At 42.4% G+C, this 20,926-nt stretch overlaps 1 protein-coding gene across 3 annotated transcripts in view; it reads right to left on the bottom strand.

The window, feature by feature from the left end:
- Positions 1-13,948, bottom strand: part of LOC126427381 (neprilysin-2) — a 617,471-nt gene extending 603,523 nt beyond the window's left edge. Inside the window, exon 1 of one of the 3 annotated variants that reach the window (XM_050089733.1) lies at positions 13,663-13,948. The gene's annotated coding sequence lies outside the window, so the exon portion shown is untranslated. The remainder of the gene's footprint in view (positions 1-13,662) is intronic. The other 2 variants (XM_050089730.1, XM_050089731.1) reach the window with 2 other exon arrangements.
- Between the last annotated feature and the right edge of the window lie 6,978 nt (positions 13,949-20,926).

The raw sequence follows: 20,926 nt of genomic DNA, 5'->3' as shown, positions 1-20,926 counted from the left end.
ACAGGAATCAGGACTCGCACAGAAAAATTTAAATACTCATTTTTCCCGCGTACCGTCCGAGAGTGGAATGGTAGAGAGACAGCTTGAAGGTGGTTCATTGAATCCCGTATCTAAGACGGCTATTCAGATTGTCTCCTTTTTTTTTGTCATCAGTCTACTGACTGGTTTGATGCGGCCCGCCACGAATTCCTTTCCTCTCCGATTCTGCGTAGAACCTCCTCATTCCTTACCTTATCAGTCCACCTAATTTTCAACATTCGTCTATAGCACCACATCTCAAATGCTTCGATTCTCTTCTGTTCCGGTTTACCCACAGTCCATGTTTCACTACCATACAATGCTTTACTCCAGACGTACATCCTCAGAAATTTCTTCCTCAAATTAAGGCCGGTGTTTGATATTAGTAAACTTCTCTTGGCCAGAAATGCCTTTTTTTCCATAGCGAGTCTGCTTTTGATGTCCTCCTTGCTTCGTCCGTCATTGGTTATTTTACTGCCTAGGTAGCAGAATTCCTTAACTTCATTGAATTCGTGACCATCAATCCTGAGGTTAAGTTTCTCGCTGTTCTCATTCCTACTACTTCTCATTACCTTCGTCTTTCTCCGATTTACTGTCAAACCATACTGTGTGCTCATTAGACTGTTCATTCCGTTCAGAAGATCATTTAATTCTTCTTCACTTTCACTCAGGATAGCAATGTCATCAGCGAATCGTATCATTGATATCCTTTCACCTTGTATTTTAATTCCACTCCTGAACCTTTCTTTTATTTCCATCATCGCTTCCTCGATGTATAGATAGAAGAGTAGGGGCGAAATGCTACAGCCTTGTCTTATACCCTTCTTAATACGAGCACTTCGTCCTTGATCGTCCACTCTTATTATTCCCTCTTGGTTGTTGTACATATTGTATATGACCCGTCTCTCCCTATAGCTTACCCCTACTTTTTTCAGAATCTCGAACAGCTTGCACCATTTTATATTGTCGAACGCTTTTTCCAGGTCGACAAATCCTATGAAAGTGTCTTGATTTTTCTTTAGCCTTGCTTCCATTATTAGCCGTAACGTCAGAATTGCCTCTCTCGTCCCTTTACTTTTCCTAAAGCCAAACTGATCGTCACCTGGCGCATTCTCAATTTTCTTTTCCATTCTTCTGTATATTATTGTTGTAAGCAGCTTCGATGCATGAGCTGTTACGCTGATTGTGCGATAATTCTCGCACTTGTCAGCTCTTGCCGTCTTCGGAACTGTGTGGATGATGCTTTTCCGAAAGTCAGATGGTATATCGCCAGACTCATATATTCTACACACCAACGTGAACAGTCGTTTTGTTGCCACTTCCCCCAATGATTTTAGAAATTCTGATGGAATGTTATCTATCCCTTCTGCCTTATTTGATCGTAAGTCCTCCAAAGCTCTTTTAAATTCCGATTCTAATACTGAGATCCCCTATCTCATCTAAATCGACTCTTGTTTCTTCTTCTATCACATCAGACTAACCATCCTCATGGAGGCTTTCAATGTATTATTTCCACCTATCTGCTCTCTCCTCTGCATTTGTCTCCTATGTCGTTAATATAGATCAGGAACAATAGAGGGCCTATAACACTTGCTTGGGGAACGCTGGATATTACTTCTGTTTTACTCCATGACTTTCCGTCTCTTACTGCGAACTATGACCTTTCTGACAGGAAATTACGAATCCAGTCGCACAACTGAGGCGATACTCCGTAGGCACGCAGTTTGGTTAGAAGACGCTTGTGAGGAACGGTGTCGAAAGCCTTCTGGAAATCTAAAAATATGGAAGAATATTGACATCCTCTGTCGATAGCACTCATTACTTCATGAGTATAAAGAGCTAGTTGTGTGGTGTCAATAAATCGTTTTCTTCGAGGTACTTCATAATGCTCGAGTACAGTATATGTTCCAAAACCCTACTGCAAATCGACGTTAGTGATATGCGCCTGTAATTTAGCGGCTTACTCCTACTTCCCTTTTTGGGTATTGGTGTGACTTGAGCAATTTTCCAGTCCTTATGGACGTATCTTTCTGCGAGGGAGCGGTTGTACAGAATTGCTAAATATGGAGCTATTGTATACCTCACTGATATACAATCTGGACCGGAGGCCTTGCCTTTATTAAGCGATTTAATCTGCTTTCGTACACCGAGGATATCTACTTTTATGGCAGTTGTTCTTGATTGGAATCCAGGAATATTTACTTCGTCTTCTTTGGTGAAGGAGTTTTGGAAAACCGTGTTTAATAACTCTGCTTTAGTGGCACTTTCATCAGTGACGTCACCGTTGTTATCGCGCAGTGAAGGTATTGATTGCGTCTTGCCACTTTCGTGCTTTATGTATGAGCAGAATCTCTTTGGGTTTCCTTCCAGATTTCGAGACTGAGTTTCGTTGTGGAAATTACTGAAAGCATCTCGCATTCAAGTACCCAAAGTACCCACTAAATTCCGAACTTCTGCAAAATTTTGCCCGTCTCGGGGATTTTGCTTAGTTTTAAGTTTGGCATGCTTTTTTCGCTGCTTCTGCAACAGCCATCTGACCCGTTTTGTGTACCATGGGTGTCAGTACCACCACTTATTAATTTATGTGTTATATATGTCTCAATTGCTGTCGATAGTGTCTCTTTGAAATCATTCCACAACTTTTCTATACTTACATGATCAGATCGGAAGGAGTGCAGACTGCCTCTTAAAAAGGCGTTAAGAGCATTTTTATCAGCTTTTTTAGCTAGATATACTTCCCGTTTCTTTTTGATGGTTGTGGGTGTTAGGTATTCATCTTAGCAGCTACTGCCTTGTGGTCGCTTCTCTCTGTATTCGTCACGATACTCTCTATTTGTCCAGGATTATTTGTTGCTAAGAGGTCAAGTGTGCTTTCGCAACCATTTACGCTTCGAGTGGGCTCATGAACTAATTGTTCAAAATAATTTTCTGAGAAAGTATTCGGTACAGTTTCGGATGACGTTTTATGCCTGCCGCCGGCTTTAAACGAATAATTTTTCCAGCATATCGAGGGCTAGATTAAAGTCGCCACCGGCACAGTTAAAAGCGGCCAGAAATATTCTTCCGTCTTAGGGGCAAGAGCTTTACCACTGCAGCTGCAGGCCGGACGAACTTACATCGGAAATTCTGCTTGTAAAATTATGGAGAACATTATGAGGTATAATTTATACAGATTGCTGGCTATAATATCACTCTCACGAAAATAAAAAAAAAAAAAAAAAAGATTGACAAATTCTTGAACAACGACAAATAAGAAATTTTGGATTAGATGGTTGAATGACGAAATAAATGATGAACAACGATTAATATGGAATTTTGGCTTAGATGTAAGACTTACAAAACTAGTAATGGAGAAGATTGTGAACAAAAATTAAATTAAAAGTTTTATCCATTTTGCATTTGGAACACTGCGACTGTGTTGTTAAAGTTTTCAGGAATTACTGCAACCAATCGCCGTTTTCTCTTCAGTTTTTATTTATTCATGACCTGTTTTGAATCGCCTGGCGATTCATCATCAGGTGATACAATTTAGTTTGCAATATTGTAGAGGTCGTGCATTTTTTTTTTATTCTGGTTGCAAGCATTGCTCTGGAAGTATGTGGGAATCGCCATCGGTGGAAAAGTGCCTGTTTCACCTGACATTTAACGATACTGCAAAGCGTACATTATGTTTTCCAGAGCAGTGCTTGCAACAGGAATAAAAACAATGCACGACCCCCACTAAATCGTATCATTTGATGAAGTATTGCCAGACGATTTGAAACCGGTCATGTACGAATTAAAATTGAAGATAAAACGGCGATTGGTTGCAGTAATTCCTGAAACCTTTAAAAATTAAATTAAAATTTTGGCTTCAAAACCTACGTAACGAAGTAAAAAATGGAGATCATATTGAACAATAATTAATAATAATTATAAAAATCGGTTTATAGGAAATTTTGGCTTCGATGGACGACTTAGGAAACAAATAATGTTGACAATTGTTAACGATAGTGAATAGACAATTTTGTCTTCAATAGCCGACGAACAAAATAAACAAATTAATAATAAAGAAATTAATTAACAATGATGACAGAGAGAATTTACGCTTATATGACCGAGTAACGAATTAAACAGACTGTATACTGCGAAAATCTTAAACAAATTTTAGTAGAGAATTTTATCCTAAATGGCAACATAAATAGTGAACAAGATTATGAACAGCAGCTGACAGAGAATTTTGAAATGGCCAACTAACTGAGGAAATAAAATAAGTAATTGAGAAAATCATGAACAAAAATTAACAGAGAATTTTTAATCAGACGTATGGCTAACGAGACAAATAAAACAAATAAAGGAGAAGACCACAAAGAATGATTAATGAAAAATTTCGGCTTCCATGGCAGATAATGAAATAAAGTTGGACAAGATTATGAAGAATAATTAACAGGGAATTTTTTCTTACAGTCATTAACGAAATTTTCTTCTTCTTCTGAACATCATAGTCTGTGCAAAATGCCTGTTCTGAATTCACGTTCAGACTTGTTCCCATCTTTTCCTACGTCCTGCAGGATCTCTCCTTTCTTGTCGCTTGTGAAGCCTTGTCTGTTTTGGCTGTCTCTCTCCATTCATTGCTTGTTCTTTCCATTTTATTCTGTAGTCATTGACTTTTTCCCCGGCATGATAAACGTTAAGTTCTCTTCTTATCTCTTCGTTGGGTAATCTGTCTAATCTGGAGCATTTTAAGCTCTCTTAAAAGTTTCATTTTTGCTGTTTGGATCTCACTCACTTTCTTCAGTATAGTCACCCAAGTCTCTCTCCAATTTATTAAAACTGGTGTTGCACCTAATGTACAAATTTTAATTCTAGTATCCTTTCTTGTTGTTCAACGTTTTCTCTGTAGTGTCACATATATGTTCATGCCGTTGAATCTTAGTTTGTGCATCTCAATCTTTATTGCAACTTATGTCTGCTCCAAGATGACGGAAATGAGAGATGACGGATTTGTGCTGCGTGCTTTCTCTTGATAATTATCTTTTGAAACGACTATTATTCCCTGAGATGCTATTACTCTAGTTTTAGGTAGTGAAATTTGTAATATTCTTTGACAACTTGTTCAAGTCTATATACAGACCTATGAAGATCATCTTCTCTTTTTTGTGTGACTGTAAGGTAATCCGCAAACAGTAAAACATTTATTCCTGTGTCATGATTTACGACTAATCTCCAATAAAATATACACTCCTGGAAATTGAAATAAGAACACCGTGAATTCATTGTCCCAGGAAGGGGAAACTTTATTGACACATTCCTGGGGTCAGATACATCACATGATCACACTGACAGAACCACAGGCACATAGACACAGGCAAAAGAGCATGCACAATGTCGGCACTAGTACAGTGTATATCCACCTTTCGAAGCAATGCAGGCTGCTATTCTCCCATGGAGACGATCGTAGAGATGCTGGATGTAGTCCTGTGGAACGGCTTGCCATGCCATTTCCACCTGGCGCCTCAGTTGGACCAGCGTTCGTGCTGGACGTGCAGAACGCGTGAGACGACGCTTCATCCAGTCCCAAACATGCTGAATGGGGGACAGATCCGGAGATCTTGCTGGCCAGGGTAGTTGACTTACACCTTCTAGAGCACGTTGGGTGGCACGGGATACATGCGGACGTGCATTGTCCTGTTGGAACAGCAAGTTCCCTTGCCGGTCTAGGAATGGTAGAACGATGGGTTCGATGACGGTTTGGATGTACCGTGCACTATTCAGTGTCCCCTCGACGATCACCAGTGGTGTACGGCCAGTGTAGGAGATCGCTCCCCACACCATGATGCCGGGTGTTGGCCCTGTGTGCCTCGGTCGTATGCAGTCCTGATTGTGGCGCTCACCTGCACGGCGCCAAACACGCATACGACCATCATTGGCACCAAGGCAGAAGCGACTCTCATCGCTGAAGACGACACGTCTCCATTCGTCCCTCCATTCACGCCTGTCGCGACACCACTGGAGGCGGGCTGCACGATGTTGGGGCGTGAGCGGAAGACGGCCTAACGGTGTTCGGGACCGTAGCCCAGCTTCATGGAGACGGTTGCGAATGGTCCTCGCCGATACCCCAGGAGCAACAGTGTCCCTAATTTGCTGGGAAGTGGCGGTGCGGTCCCCTACGGCACTGCGTAGGATCCTACGGTCTTGGCGTGCATCCGTGCGTCGCTGCGGTCCGGTCCCAGGTCGACGGGCACGTGCACCTTCCGCCGACCACTGGCGACAACATCGATGTACTGTGGAGACCTCACGCCCCACGTGTTGAGCAATTCGGCGGTACGTCCACCCGGCCTCCCGCATGCCCACTATACGCCCTCGCTCAAAGTCCGTCAACTGCACATACGGTTCACGTCCACGCTGTCGCGGCATGCTACCAGTGTTAAAGACTGCGATGGAGCTCCGTATGCCACGGCAAACTGGCTGACACTGACGGCGGCGGTGCACAAATGCTGCGCAGCTAGCGCCATTCGACGGCCAACACCGCGGTTCCTGGTGTGTCCGCTGTGCCGTGCGTGTGATCATTGCTTGTACAGCCCTCTCGCAGTGTCCGGAGCAAGTATGGCGGGTCTGACACACCGGTGTCAATGTGTTCTTTTTTCCATTTCCAGGAGTGTATGTGCAGCATAACTAAGAAAATCGTGCCCCATGTGGCATATAAGTTGAACCAGAACACCACTGATAAATTTTCAAAGGTGGCAGTATGCACCAAAACGAGAGAAAAACATGTCCAGTAAAGAGGGAATCTAAAGTGCATTGTATTGAGAACTACCACCACTTGTTCAGTAGATGAGATGTGTTTCAGTAGCAAACACAAAGAAATATTCTTTTCTCGTAAGGAATGAATTTAAGAGACCATGTTTATTGGAAGAGTAGTTGAACGGAATGGATAGTGTCTTGAAAGGAGGATATAAGATGAACATCAACAGAAGCAAAACGAGGATAATGGAATGTAGTCGAATTAAGTCGGGTGATGCTGAGGGAATTAGATTAGGAAATGAGACACTTAAAGCAGTAAAGGAGGTTTGCTATTTGGGGAGCAAAATAACTGATGATGGTCGAAGTAGAGGCGATATAAAATATAGACTGGCAATGGCGAGGAAAGCGTTTCTGAAAAAGAGTAGCCATGTACGGAAGTGAAACATGGACGATAAATAGTTTGGACAAGAAGAGAATAGAAGCTTTCGACATGTGGTGCTACAGAAGAATGCTGAAGATTAGATGGGTAGATGACATAACTAATGAGGAGGTACTGAATAGAATTGGGGAGAAGAGGAGTTTGTGGCACAACTTGACTAGAAGAAGGGATCGGTTGGTAGGACATGTTCTGAGGCATCAAGGGATCACCAATTTAGTATTGGAGGGCAGCGTGGAGGGTAAAAATCGTAGAGGGAGACCAAGAGATGAATACACTAAGCAGATTCAAAAGGATGTAGGTTGCAGTAGGTACTGGGAGATGAAGAAGCTTGCACAGGATAGAGTAGTATGGAGAGCTGCATCAAACCAGTCTCAGGACTGAAGACCACAACAACAACAACAATTTATTGGAGATTTCTTGTTGTTTTGGTCCATACTTCCACCACTGCAGGTTTTCTCGCTAGAGGTCTGGATCATCCTATTTGTCCTATCAGATATTATTACGGAATCACCCTATATGATAAAGAAGAAAATGAAGAATAAGTAACAAAGAATTTTGGCTCAGATGGTCAGCTAACGAAATGAATATAAAAAGTAATGGACGGAGGAGGAGGAGGAGATTAGTGTTTAACGTCCCATCGACAACGAGGTCATTAGAGACGGAGCACAAGCTCGGGTTAGGGAAGGATGGGGAAGGAAATCGGCCGTGCCCTTTCAAAGGAACCATCCCGGCATTTGCCTGAAGTGATATAGGGAAATCACGGAAAACCTAAATCAGGATGGCCGGACGCGGGATTGAACCGTCGTCCTTCCGAATGCGAGTCCAGTGTGTAATGGGCGGAACTGAGAATAGTATCTAATACAGAATATTTGGTTTCAATAGCTGCGTAACGAAATAAATAAAATAAATAATAATGGAGATCCCGAAAAATGATTGACGAGGAATTTTGGTTTAGATGGCCGGATAACGAAGTAAATAATGGGAAAGATCTTTCGATGCGAGCTCTGATTTTCTTTATTTTATCGTGGTGATTGTTTCTCCCTTTGTAGATCGACGTCAACAAGATATTTTCGCATTCGGTGGAGGTAGTTCGTGATCGGAATTTCGCGAGAAGATTCTGCCGCAACCAGAAACGCCTTTGTTTTAGTGATATCGACCCCAATTCTTTATCATTTCAGTGAAACTCCCTCCTCTGCTTCGCCCTTCTTTGAACTTTCTCTATATACACCGTTAATTCCATCTGGTAAGGACCCCACACCTCGCAGCAGTACTCGAAAAGAGGACGGAAAAGTGTACTATAGGCAGCCTCCTTAGTAGATCTGTTGCATCTTCTAAGTGTTCTGCCAATAAAACGCAGTCTTTGGGTCGCCTTGCCCCCACAACATTTTCTGTGTGCTGTCTCCAATTCAAGTTGTTCGTAACTGTAATTCGGAGGTATTTCGTCGAATATACGGCCTTTAAATTTGACTGATTTATCGTGTAACCGAAATTTGACGGATTCCATTTAGCACTAATATGTATGACCTCATACTTTTCATTATTTCGGGTCAACTGCCAATTTTCGCACCATTCAGGTATCTTTTCTAAATCGTTTTGCAGTTTGTTTTGATCTTCTGATGACTTTACTAGACGCTAAACTACAGCATCATCTGTAAGAAACCTAAGATGGCTCCTCAGATTGTCTCCTAATTCGTTTGTACAGATATGGAACAGCAGAGGGCCAAAACACTACGTTGGGGAACGCCAGAAATCACTTCTGTTTTACTCGATGACTTTCCGTCAACTCCTACGAACTGTGACCTCTCTGACAGGAAATTACAAATCCAGTCACATAACTGCGACGATATTCCATAAGCACGCAATTTCACTACGAGCCGCTTATGTGGTACAGTGTCAAAACGTGTCTGGAAAATCTAGAAATACGGAATCATTTTTAAATCCTTTGTGAATAGCACTCAACACGTCGAGCTGGTTTTGCTTCACAAGAATGATGTTTCCTAAATCCATGTTGACTGTGTGTCAATCGATCGTTCTCTTCGAGGTGATTCATAATGTTCAAAAAATGCTTCAAATGGCTCTGAGCACTATGGGACTCAACATATGAGGTCATCAGTCCCCTAGAACTTAGAACTACTTAAACCTAACTAACCTAAGGACATCACACATGTCCATGCCCGAGGCAGGATTCGAACCTGCGACCGTAGCGGTCGCGCGGATCCAGACTGAAGCGCCTAGAACCGCACGGCCGCATCGGACGGCTCATAAAGTTCGAACACAGTATATGTTCCAGAATCCTGCTGCATATCGACGATAATGATGTGGATCTGTAATTTAGTGTATTACTCCTACTAGCTTTCCCCAATATTGATGTGACCTGTGCAACTTTCCAGTCTTTGGGTACGGATCTTTCGTCGAGCAAGCGGTTGTTTACCGTTGTTAAGTATGGAGCTGTTGCATCAGGGTGCTCTGAAAGGAACCTAATTAGTATACAGTCTGGACCGGAAGAGCCGCTTTTATTAATCGATTTAAGTTGCTTCACTACTCCGAGGATATCTACTCTCTGAGTTACTCATGTTGGTATCTGTTGTTGACTGAATCCTGGAATATTTGCTTTATATTAGATTAGATTAAATTTACTTTCATTCCAATTGATCCGTAGTGAGGAGGTCCTCCAGGATGTAGAACATGTCAGAAAAACAACAATACATGACAAATATCTACAACTAAAACAAATCAGCTAATGTCCCAGGTCCCAAGTGGAATGATCGTCATTTTTTAATGGACACTATATGAAAGAGTCATTTTACAAATACCGATGCACTGAATTTATTATAAAAAAAGTTATTTATTTATTTATATGGTAATAAACGTTTATTACAACTATTATAATAGTTATTTACAATGCACACATTACTGCACTGAAATGGTGCAGAAGTTGTATTGTACTTATATACACACACAAATCAGTTTGTTCTACTGAGAAATTCATCAATGGAGTAGAAGGAGTTGGCCACCAATAAATCCTTTAGGCTCCTCTTAAACTGAATTTCATTGGTTGTTAAGCCTTTTATGGCTGCTGGCAAGTTATTGAAAATGTGTGTTCCTGAATAACGCACACCTTTTTGAACAAGACTAAGTGACTTTAAATACTTGTGAAGATTAATCTTATTTCTAGTACTGATTCCACGAATTGAGCTATTGGTTTGATAAAGTGATATATTTTTAATGACAAATTTCAGTAAAGAATAAATATATTTGGAAGCAGTAGTTAGTATCCCTAACTCTCCAAATAGGCTTCTGCAGGATGTTCTTGAGTTCACACCACATGTAACTCTTACTGCACGTTTTTGTGCCCGGAAACGTTTAGCTTGGCTTGATGAATTACGCCAAAAAATAGTCCCATATGACATTATGGAATGAAAGTAAGCATAGTATGCCAGGTTTTTCATTTTTATATCCGCTATGTCTGACACAATTCGCATTGCAAATAGAGATTTGTTTAGACGCTTCAGCAGTTCCGTGGTGTGCTCCTCCCAGCTGAATTTATTATCAAGCTGTAATCCTAAGAATTTAACACTGTTCACTTCTTCTATCTGCTTGTCATCGTATGTTAGGCATATACTTGTGCGACACCCCTTACAAGTTCTGAACTGCATGTAGTGGTTTTTTTTTTTTTTTTTTTTTTTTTTTCAAAGTTTAGTGACAAAGAACCGGCTAGAAACCACTGATTAATGTCCACAAATATTTTATTAGCTGATCTTTCTAAGACTACACTTGATTTTTGTGCATTCTTTGGTGGTGGAATTTCGGAAGGCTGTGTTTTTTAACTCTGCTTTGGCAGCATAGTGGTGAATAAAGAATTTAGGCGACCACCACAGAATGAGGCTAGCCACAAGGGGAAGATTGGCGCATATAAGAATGTATCAATGCGAGACGCTTATAACAGTTTCCACAACTAAACGTTGTCTCGAAACCTGGCAGATAATCCAAAGAGATTCTGGTCGTATGTGAAGTATGTTAGCGGCAAGAAACAATCAAAGCCTTCTCTGCGCGACAACAATGGAGATATTATCGAAGACAGTGCTGCCAAAGCAGAGTTACTAAACACATCCTTCCGAAATGCCTTCACAAAAGAAGTAAATATTCTTGAATTCGAATCGAGAACAGCTGCCAACATGAGTAACGTAGAAGTAAATATCCTCGGAGTAGTGAAGCAACTGAAATCACTTAATAAAAGCAATTCTTCTGGTCCGGATTGTATTCGAATTAGGTTCCTTTCGGAGTATGCTGTTGCATTAGCTCCATACATAACAATCATATACAACCGTTCGCTCGACGAAAGAACCGTACCCAAAAACTGGAAAAGTTGCACAGGTCACACCAATATTCAAGAAAGGTAGTAGGAGTAATCCACTAAATTACAGGCACATATCGTTAACGTCGATATGCAGCAGGATTTTAGAACGTATATTGGGATTCAAACATCATGAATTACCTCGAAGAAAACGGTCTATTGACACACAGTCAACATGGGTTTAGAAAACATCGTTCTTGTGAAACACAACTGGCTCTTTATTCACATGAAGTGTTGAGTGCTACTGACAAGGGATTTCAGATCGATTCCGTATTCCTGGATTTCCGGAAGGCTTTTGACACTGTAGCACACAAGCGGCTCGTAGTGAAATTGCGTGCTTATGGAATATCGTCTCAGTTACGTGACTGGATTTGAGATTTCCTGTCAGAGAGGTCACATTTTGTAGCAACTGACGAAAAGTCATGGAGTAAAACAGAAGTGATTTCTGGCGTTTCCCATGGTAGTGTTATAGGCCCTTTTCTGTTCCTTATCTATATTAACGATTTGGGACACAATCTGAACAGCCGTCTTCGGTTGTTTGCAGATGACGCTGTCGTTCATGGACTAATAAAATCATCAGGAGATAAAAACAAACTGCAAAACGATTTAGAAGAGATATCTGAATGGTGCGAAAAGTGGCAGTTGACACTAAATAACGAAAAGTGTGAGGCGATTCCACTGAGTGCTAAAAAGAACGCGTTAAAGTTCGGTTACACGATAAACCAGTCTAATCTGAAAGCCGTAAATTCAACTAAATACCTAGGAATTACAATTACGAATAACTTAAATTGGAAGGAAAACAAAAAATGTTGTGGGGAAGGCTAACGAAAGACTGCGTTTTATTGGCAGGACAAAAAGAAAGTGTAACAGACCTACTGAGACTGCCTACACTACGCTTGTCCGTCCTCTTTTAGAATACTGCTGCGCGGTGTCGGATCCATACCAGATAGGACTGACGGAGTACATCGAAAAAGTTCAAAGAAGAGCAGCGCGTTTTGTATTATCGCGAAATATGGGAGAGAGTGTCACTGAAATGATACAAAATTTGCTATGGAAGTTATTAAAAGGAGGCGTTTTTCGTTGCGGCGGAATCTACTCACGAAATTCCAGTCGCGAACTTTCTCCTCCGAATGCGACAATATATTGTTGACACCGACCTACATAGGGCGGAACGATCACCAAGATAAAGTAAGGGAAATGAAAGTCGTACAGAGAGATATAGGTGTTCATTGTTCCCGCGCGCTATATTGTTGTTGTGGTCTTCAGTCCAGGGACTGGCTTGATGCAGTTCTCCATGTTACTCTATCCTGTGCAAGCTTCTTCATCTCCCAGTACCTACTGCAACCTACATCCTTCTGAATCTGCTTAGTGTATTCATCTCTTGGTCTCCCTCTACGATTTTTACCCTCCACGCTGCACTCCAATACTAAATTGGTGATCCCTTGATGCCTCAGAACATGTCCTACCAACCGATCCCTTCTTCTAGTCAAGTTGTGCCACAAACTCCTCTTCTCCCCAATTCTATTCAATACCTCCTCATTAGTTATGTGATCTACCTATCTAATCTTCAACATTCTTCTGTAGCACCACATTTCGAAAGCTTCTATTCTCTTCTTGTCCAAACTATTTGTCGTCCACGTTTCGCTTCCATACATGGCTACACTCCATACAAATACTTTCAGAAACGACTTCCTGACACTTAAATCTATACTCGATGTTAACAAATTTCTCTCCTACAGAAGTGCTTTCCTTGCCATTGCCAGCCTACATTTTATATCCTCTCTACTTCGACCGTCGTCAGTTATTTTGCTCCCCAAATAGCAAAACTCCTTTACTACTTTAAGCGTCTCATTTCCCAGTCCATTCCGTTCAACTGCTCTTCCAAGTCCTTTGCAGCCTCTGACAGAATGTCATCGGCGAACCTCAAAGTTTTTTTCTTCTTCTCCATGGATTTTAATGCCTATTCCGAACTTTTCTTTTGTTTCCTTTACTGCTTGCTCAATATAGTCGCTATACGAGATTGTAATAATAAGAGAACTGTGAAGGTGTTTCGATGAACCCTCTGCCTGGCACTTAAATGTGATTTGCAGAGTATCCATGTAGATGTAGATATTTATTAAGTACTTACTTGAGTTGAGCGTCTGGATGTAGCGTGGGCAGTGCGGCGATGTGAAGCGTAGAGGCGTAAAAGTTCCGCGCGGTTCGGCAGAAAACACCGGCACAAACACAACACAACACAACACGACACCGACTGTGTACCCACAGCTGGGCTGAAACACTCGCGAGCGGAACTTCGCCTCACCGCAAGTGAAGGCGAGGCAGTGGTTGCACGGAACACGGTACGTGCCAGACTGGCGATCTCTGGACGCCTTCTCCTCCTACCGACACAAAAAGACCGCCAGACACACCAACACACAAACACTGCCGCGCGCGTGTGTGTGCGAGGCTGTGGCCGTACTGACGTAGCGGCGTGCCAGGGCGTATTAATAGCGGTCGCACATGTGGCGAGAAAAGGGTCAACCGGGCCGCAGATAAGCGCCCGAGATACGATAAAGCGGCCAGCAGCAGAAATCAGAAAGGAGTGGGCTGCGTGTGTGTGTGTGTGTGTGTGTGTGACGCAGGCAGCTCCTGTTGTCGCGAGTTACGCTGCAGCTGTGTGACGTAATCTGACATCAGTAACGTTGTTAATGCTGTGGTCCCGTGTACCTTAAAACACTAAAAGTACCGGACTTCGCCGTACCCTTAGTGGTACCATGTGGGTAATTTTTGACTAGAGATGGGTTGTTCGCGAACGAACGGGTGCAAAGAAACGGTTCACCAAGATGAACGAAAGGACCGAGGAACGAATTCCAAGGAACGATCGGTTCACAGTTCACTTCGGTCATGGCGGTCTACTTACAGTTCCGGGGAACGAGGAACGATTGGTTCGTAGTTCACTAGTTCACTTCGGCAGTTCTCGTTCCAGCCTCGGTCGCGTGCTCGTCTCAGTCTCGGTCTCCCTCGGCCGCCCTCGGTCGTTCTTCTCGGTTCCACTGCCGACTGCTCCTAGTTAGTTCAGTATCCAGTTGTTCGTTTCGTTCACTGCGCTCGCCTATTTTACATGTGTTCCAAAATGTTCTTGCACTTGGTTCTGGCTATTCAGCGTCCACGATCGGTAATCAAAAAGTATTTTATAGTTACGTAAATTACGTAAAAATTACGTTGTATCTAATAGGTACGTCTTTTCAGGCAACAATAGGGCATATCAGCTGACTTCATTATATCGATGAACAGCAGAAGATATACTTGTAACAAGGCAAGTGTTTTTTGTTATTCATATATTTTTTGGTTTCATCGACTTGATTTAGCAACTAACTTTCAATAATTTGCTTAATTTTTAGTGTAAGAAAATTCATATAAAACGATTTTCGTGTATCTTTCATATACAAAACATCACACTTAGGAAGGCTCTAATTATTTTTAAGTCTGGTTGTTTGCAATTTGCATTACCTGCTAGTTTGGTTTCTATAAAAAAAAATTGGGTTGTGGGTCATTTTGGCTCAGTAGGAAAAGCGGTGCCTCTCCATTTGAAAAGAAATAGATTGCCATAAAATCGTATTTACTTATTATCTCAAAAACATTTGTTGAGAAAGAGCTTTCAAATCAAAAACTTTATTACTGCGAACTTTATTATTATTATTATTATTATTGCTGCATTAACTTTAATAATGCAACATATAAGCTATGAGAAAACCACATTTTATTTTATGCTTCCATAAAGTCTCTACTTCGCCTACGAACTCAGAGACAATGTGAAGTATGTATAGGGTGTAAACGATTATTGTTTACAACGTAGCATAGCTATGTAGTGGAACTCGAAACGAAGAATTTTATACAAGATACTTGTGGTCTACTAAGTTGGGAAAAAGCCACCAACGTGTTTGTCTGTTTGTTGTATCTGCTCGTATCGGGCAACACATCGTCCGTAATTGGCGAGCAGTCTGTACTCGGGGCTGGTTTTCCGTGCGCCACCCTATATTATTTCCCTGCGATCAGCCACACAAGGCTACGGCTGGCTAAACGAGAGGTTCTGCAGAATCACAGAAATTACTTCTAAAAGTGTGTAAGAATTCTGTAATGAATAAAAACTCTCTACTCTAGGAGGGAGGATAGTGCCCCCTCTTGGTGCCCTCCATCCTTCACTCACCTACACTACTAGTTTTCAGTTTTTCATGAGAACCATATACCAAGCACAAATGAACGGTGAACGAGTAAAAATGAACGGTTCCCAAAAAAGAACGATCAGCAGTGAACTAGTTCTCAAGAATGAACGAGTTTGCCCTTCTCTATTTTTGACCCACAGTAGAAAACCACCGTTTTATCTGCATTTGGATGGTGTTTTGAGCGTCTTCATGCTAACTATTAGATAACATTATATTAGTACTGGTTCTATGCATCATGAATACGACACTTCCTATTGATGTGGAACGTGTCAGGTTAATAAAAGATCTCTATACAAGATATTACATTACACAAAATATTACATGACACTTAACATTTTTTTTTTCAGAAGTAAACTTTTTATATTTTAAATTTTACAGAAATCTTCTTTACAACAAGCAAGTAGAAACAATGCTGCCGTATCACCCGGCGTGATGGTATGGGGTACCATCGGTTACACGTCTCTGTCACCTCTTGTTCGCACTGACGGCACTTTGAACAGTGGACGTTACATTTCATATGTGTTACGACCCGTGGCTCTACCCTTCATTCGATCCCTGCGAAACCCTACATTTCAGCAGGATCTACATCTACATCTACATCTTCATGATTACTCTGCAGTTCACATTTAAGTGCTTGGCAGAGGGTTCATCGAACCACAATCATACCATCTCTCTACCATTCCACTCCCGAACAGCGCGCGGGGAAAAACGAACACCTAAACCTTTCTGTTCCAGCTCTGATTTCTCTTATTTTATTTTGATGATCATTCCTACCTATGTAGGTTGGCCTCAACAAAATATTTTCTAATTCCGAAGAGAAAGTTGGTGACAGACATTTCGTAAATAGATCTCGCCGCGACGAAAACGTCTTTGCTTGAATGACTTCCGTCCCAACTCGCGTATCATATCTGCCACGCTCTCTCCCCTATTACGTGATAATACTAAACGAGCTGCCCTTTTTTTGCACCCTTTCGATGTCCTCCGTCAATCCCACCTGGTAAGGATCCTACACCGCGCAGCAATATTCTAACAGAGGACGAACGAGTGTAGTGTAAGCTGTATCTTTAGTGGACTTGTTGCATCTTCTAAGTGTCCTGCCAATGAAACGCAACCTTTGGCTCGCCTTCCCCTCAATATTATCTATGTGGTCTTTCCAACTCAAGTTGTTCGTAATTTTAGCACCCAGGTACTTAGCTGAATTGACAGCCTTGATAATTGTACTATTTATCGAGTAATCGAATTCCAACGGATTTCTTTTGGAACTCGTGTGGATCACCTCACACTTTTCGTTATTTAGCGTCAACTGCCATCTGCCACACCATACGGCAATCTTTTCTAAATCGCTTTGCAACTGATACTGGTCTTCGGATGACCTTACTAGACGGTAAATTACAGCATCATCTGCGAACAACCTAAGAGAACTGCTCAGATTGTCACCCAGGTCATTTATATAGACCAGGAACAGCAGAGGTCCCAGGACGCTTCCCTGGGGAACACCTTACATTACTTCAGTTTTACTCGACGATTTGCCGTCTATTACTACGAACTGCGACCTTCCTGACAGGAAATCGCGAATCCAGTCGCACAACTGAGACGATACCCCGTAGGCCCACAGCTTGATTAGAAGTCGGTAAGGAACGGTGACAAAAGCTTTCCGGAAATCTAGAAATACGGTATCAACTTGACATCCCCTGTCGATAGCGGCCATTACTTCGTGCGAATAAAGAGCTAGCTGCCTTGCACAAGAACGATGTTTTCTGAAACCGTGCTGATTACGTATCAATAGATCGTTCCCTTCGAGGTGATTCATAATGTTTGAGTACCACTGGTGAGGTGATATTATTGGAACACAACTGGTGATGTTGGGTTCTCGATACCCAATAATTTCCATGGCCCTCATACTTCAATGGTGAAGCAGAAATGAAAAGTTTCTACATACATTGCAAAATTAACTTTTATTGACATCTCTGAACAACTTTTGGCAGCAGAAAATTATTTTCAGTGAACAGAATAGACAATTTTTCAAATATATGTAAGTCCATAACAAATTTTGCAACATGTCACGAAATACATACATCTGCAAATTTTTTATAAACAAATAAACCAAATTTTAATATTACAGTATAAAGCAACAATGTACCTTTATAAAAGAACATTATTTTTTGACAAGTTATTGCACACAGAAGAATTGGCAAGCCATTACCCTACGCAATCTAGGCATACAGGAATCGTGCAGACTTTCTGCCAGAGCCTGGTGGGCACTACTTACACCTCACTTGTTTGCCCAAGTCTCGTCTGGCTTCACACGGAACTGCTATCTTGAGAATTCTGCTGATGTTTAGCCGCAATTTACGGGGCAAATGGTCGTTTTCAAGTCGACGATTGAGATGAGAGTCTCGGAGTTCCTTGGCAAGATTTTTGACGTATTCCAATCTGGTTAGCTCTGGATTCCCTGGCAATCCACGGCAGATAACATAGGCATTGACTAGGCTAATGTTCATTAGAGTGAAGAATACGGCTAGTGGACATCGCCCTGTGCGTCGACGTGTTGAGTATTCTGTGCATTTCTCATCTAAGGCGTCGACCCCACCTTCTGTGTTGTTATAAAAGGCAGTGACTTCTGGTTTCTGGACCAGCTGAATGGGTATGGTGCATTGAGGATACAAGTAGGATGGCCTTGCCTTTCTTTGGTACATTAGAGAGTGTAAGTAGGCTATTTAGGTTTTTATATTGGTAACGGCACGTAGCGCTCTGTATGAAAATCACTGCCTGTGCTGTGTGCAGTCTGTGGCTGGTTGGCATTGTTGGAATATTCGCTATTGTAGTGTTGGGCAGCTGGATGTTAACAGCGCGTAGCGTTGTGCAGTTGGAGGTGAGCCGCCAGCAGTGGTGGATGTGGGGAGGGAGATGGCGGAGTTTTGAAATTTGTCATGAAATGCTATATATATATTATGACTATTAAGGTAAATACATTGTTTGTTCTCTATCAAAATCTTTCATTTACTAACTATCCCTATCAGTAGTTAGTGCCTTCCGTAGTTTGAATCTTTTATTTAGCTGGCAGTATTGGCGCTCGCTGTATTGCAGTAGTTCGAGTAACGAAGATTTTTGTGAGGTAAGCGATTTGTGAAACGTATAGGTTATTGTTAGTCAGGGCCATTCTTTTGCAGGGATCTTTGATAGTCAGATTGCGTTGCGCTAAAAAAATATTGTATGTCAGTTTAAGCACAGTCATGTATAAATTGTTCAAAGGGGACGTTTCATATGTCATCGGTTGAACACGAGGCCACTTCCAGAGACGCGAAGAATCCCATACATCCCTCCAGGACAGGCCGTGACGCCCACCCGATGCACAGGAAGGCACCGCGGACGCCTTGGAGCTCACAAGATGACCGAAACTGTGGGTGTTTTCACAGTTTTCTCCCCAAAGCAATTATTTTGAGTCCATATTTTCTAGGTTTGCTGGGAATATACATTTTAAAGCGGCATCGACCACGAAAGCCCACCAACATTTCGTCAGTGCAAGCGTACATTCCAGTTGAGTAACTAGCCGTATAGTTTTTCATGAACTCTTGGAAAACCCATTTTGTAGGAGCTGTTGCATCACATTTTTCCTCACATCTCTGTCTGAGGTGTCATCAAAACGTGTAATGAGCAGTAACACCAAAACCCTCTTCAGCGACATTGTACAGCGAAAAATATCACGGCCAGCACCGTCGGTTGCAAACATAGCGTGAAGATCTTCATTATTAGATTTGAAGATGGCTGTGAACATGAGAATTCCCAAAAAAGCCTTGAAGTCGATCAGATCCAAGTCTGTGAGGTCAGTTCTTGTATCACCAGACAACTTTTCCCCCATGAGGGCCAATTTTTTAATGGTTTGCAGAATTATTTCATTCAGTATTCTACAAAATTGTTAAGGCTTTCGTGGCCACTTGTTGACAAACTGCCTATTGGCTTCTGTCTCGGGTTCTTCGGCCGACGTTCATCTAATGATTTTACTGACGTTTCGCCAGCACGAGTGGCTGGCATTGTCAAAGCTTCACCCTCCATTGCCGGTGGTGAACTGGAGGCGAGCTCGCGGCCGCAGACTGCATGTACCTGGCGCGACAAAGTTCGAGGGCTTCTCCGCGGTCATTTCCGGTGCGGTTCTCCTCTTGCTACCTGCGACGTAACATTTACCATAGAAGTAGAAAAGGACAAGAAACTGCCATTTCTAGATGTGCTGGTCACAAGGGACGGCGAAAACCTGGGACACAGCGTGTACCGAAAACCGACACACGGACCGATACCTGCACAAACTGTCAAACCAACACCCGAGCCAGAAAAGAGGCATGATTAGTACGCTCGTAACGAGAGCAGGACGAATATGTGAGTCGCAACACCGCAAAAGAGAAATGCAACACCTGGAAAGTGTTCTGAGGAGCAATGGGTACTCCACAAATTACATTAGAAGTGTAACAGAGCCAAACACTCGTCGAAGTAAGGAACGAGAAAAAGAAATGTCGGGCACGGCCTTTCTGCCATACATTCCCAGAGTGACGGACAGAATCGGCCGTATATTGCGCAAACAGGGCGTAAAGACGATTTTCAAACCGACAAGGAAGATCAAAGAGTCGGCGAAGGAGAAAAGAGACCCACTTGCAATGTCGGGAATATACCGTATACCGTGCACATGCGGAAAAGTTTATGTCGGAATGACTGGACGATCAATTAACACCAGGATCAAAGAGCATAAGCGACATTGCAGGTTGGGGCAGGTGGAGAAATCGGCCGTGGCAGAGCGCGCACTGAATGAGACCGACCACGTAATAAAATTCGCCGACACGGAAGTTCTGGCTGTAGAGAATCACTATCACACGCGCTTGTTCAGAGAAGCTGTAGAAATCCAAAAACACACGAACAGTGTGAACAAGAAAGAGGAAAGCCTTAAGGTAAACGGATCCTGGCTTCCCGTACTGCAGCGAACCACCGTCGCAGGTAGCGAGAGGAGAACCGCACCGGAAATGACCGCGGAGAAGCCCTCGGACGTTGGCGCGCCAGGTACATATAGTCTGCGGCCGCGAGCTCGCCTCCAGTTCACCACCGGCAATGGAGGGTGAAGCTTTGACAATGCCAGCCACTCGTGCTGGCGAAACGTCAGAAAAATCATTAGATGAACGTCGGCCGAAGAACCCGAGACAGAAGCCA

Source organism: Schistocerca serialis, chromosome 11 (assembly GCF_023864345.2).
Source record: "Schistocerca serialis cubense isolate TAMUIC-IGC-003099 chromosome 11, iqSchSeri2.2, whole genome shotgun sequence".
Taxonomy (NCBI): Eukaryota; Metazoa; Arthropoda; class Insecta; order Orthoptera; family Acrididae; genus Schistocerca; species Schistocerca serialis.
Note: the sequence above shows the minus strand (reverse complement) of the source record. Positions and strands in the feature narration are given on the sequence as shown.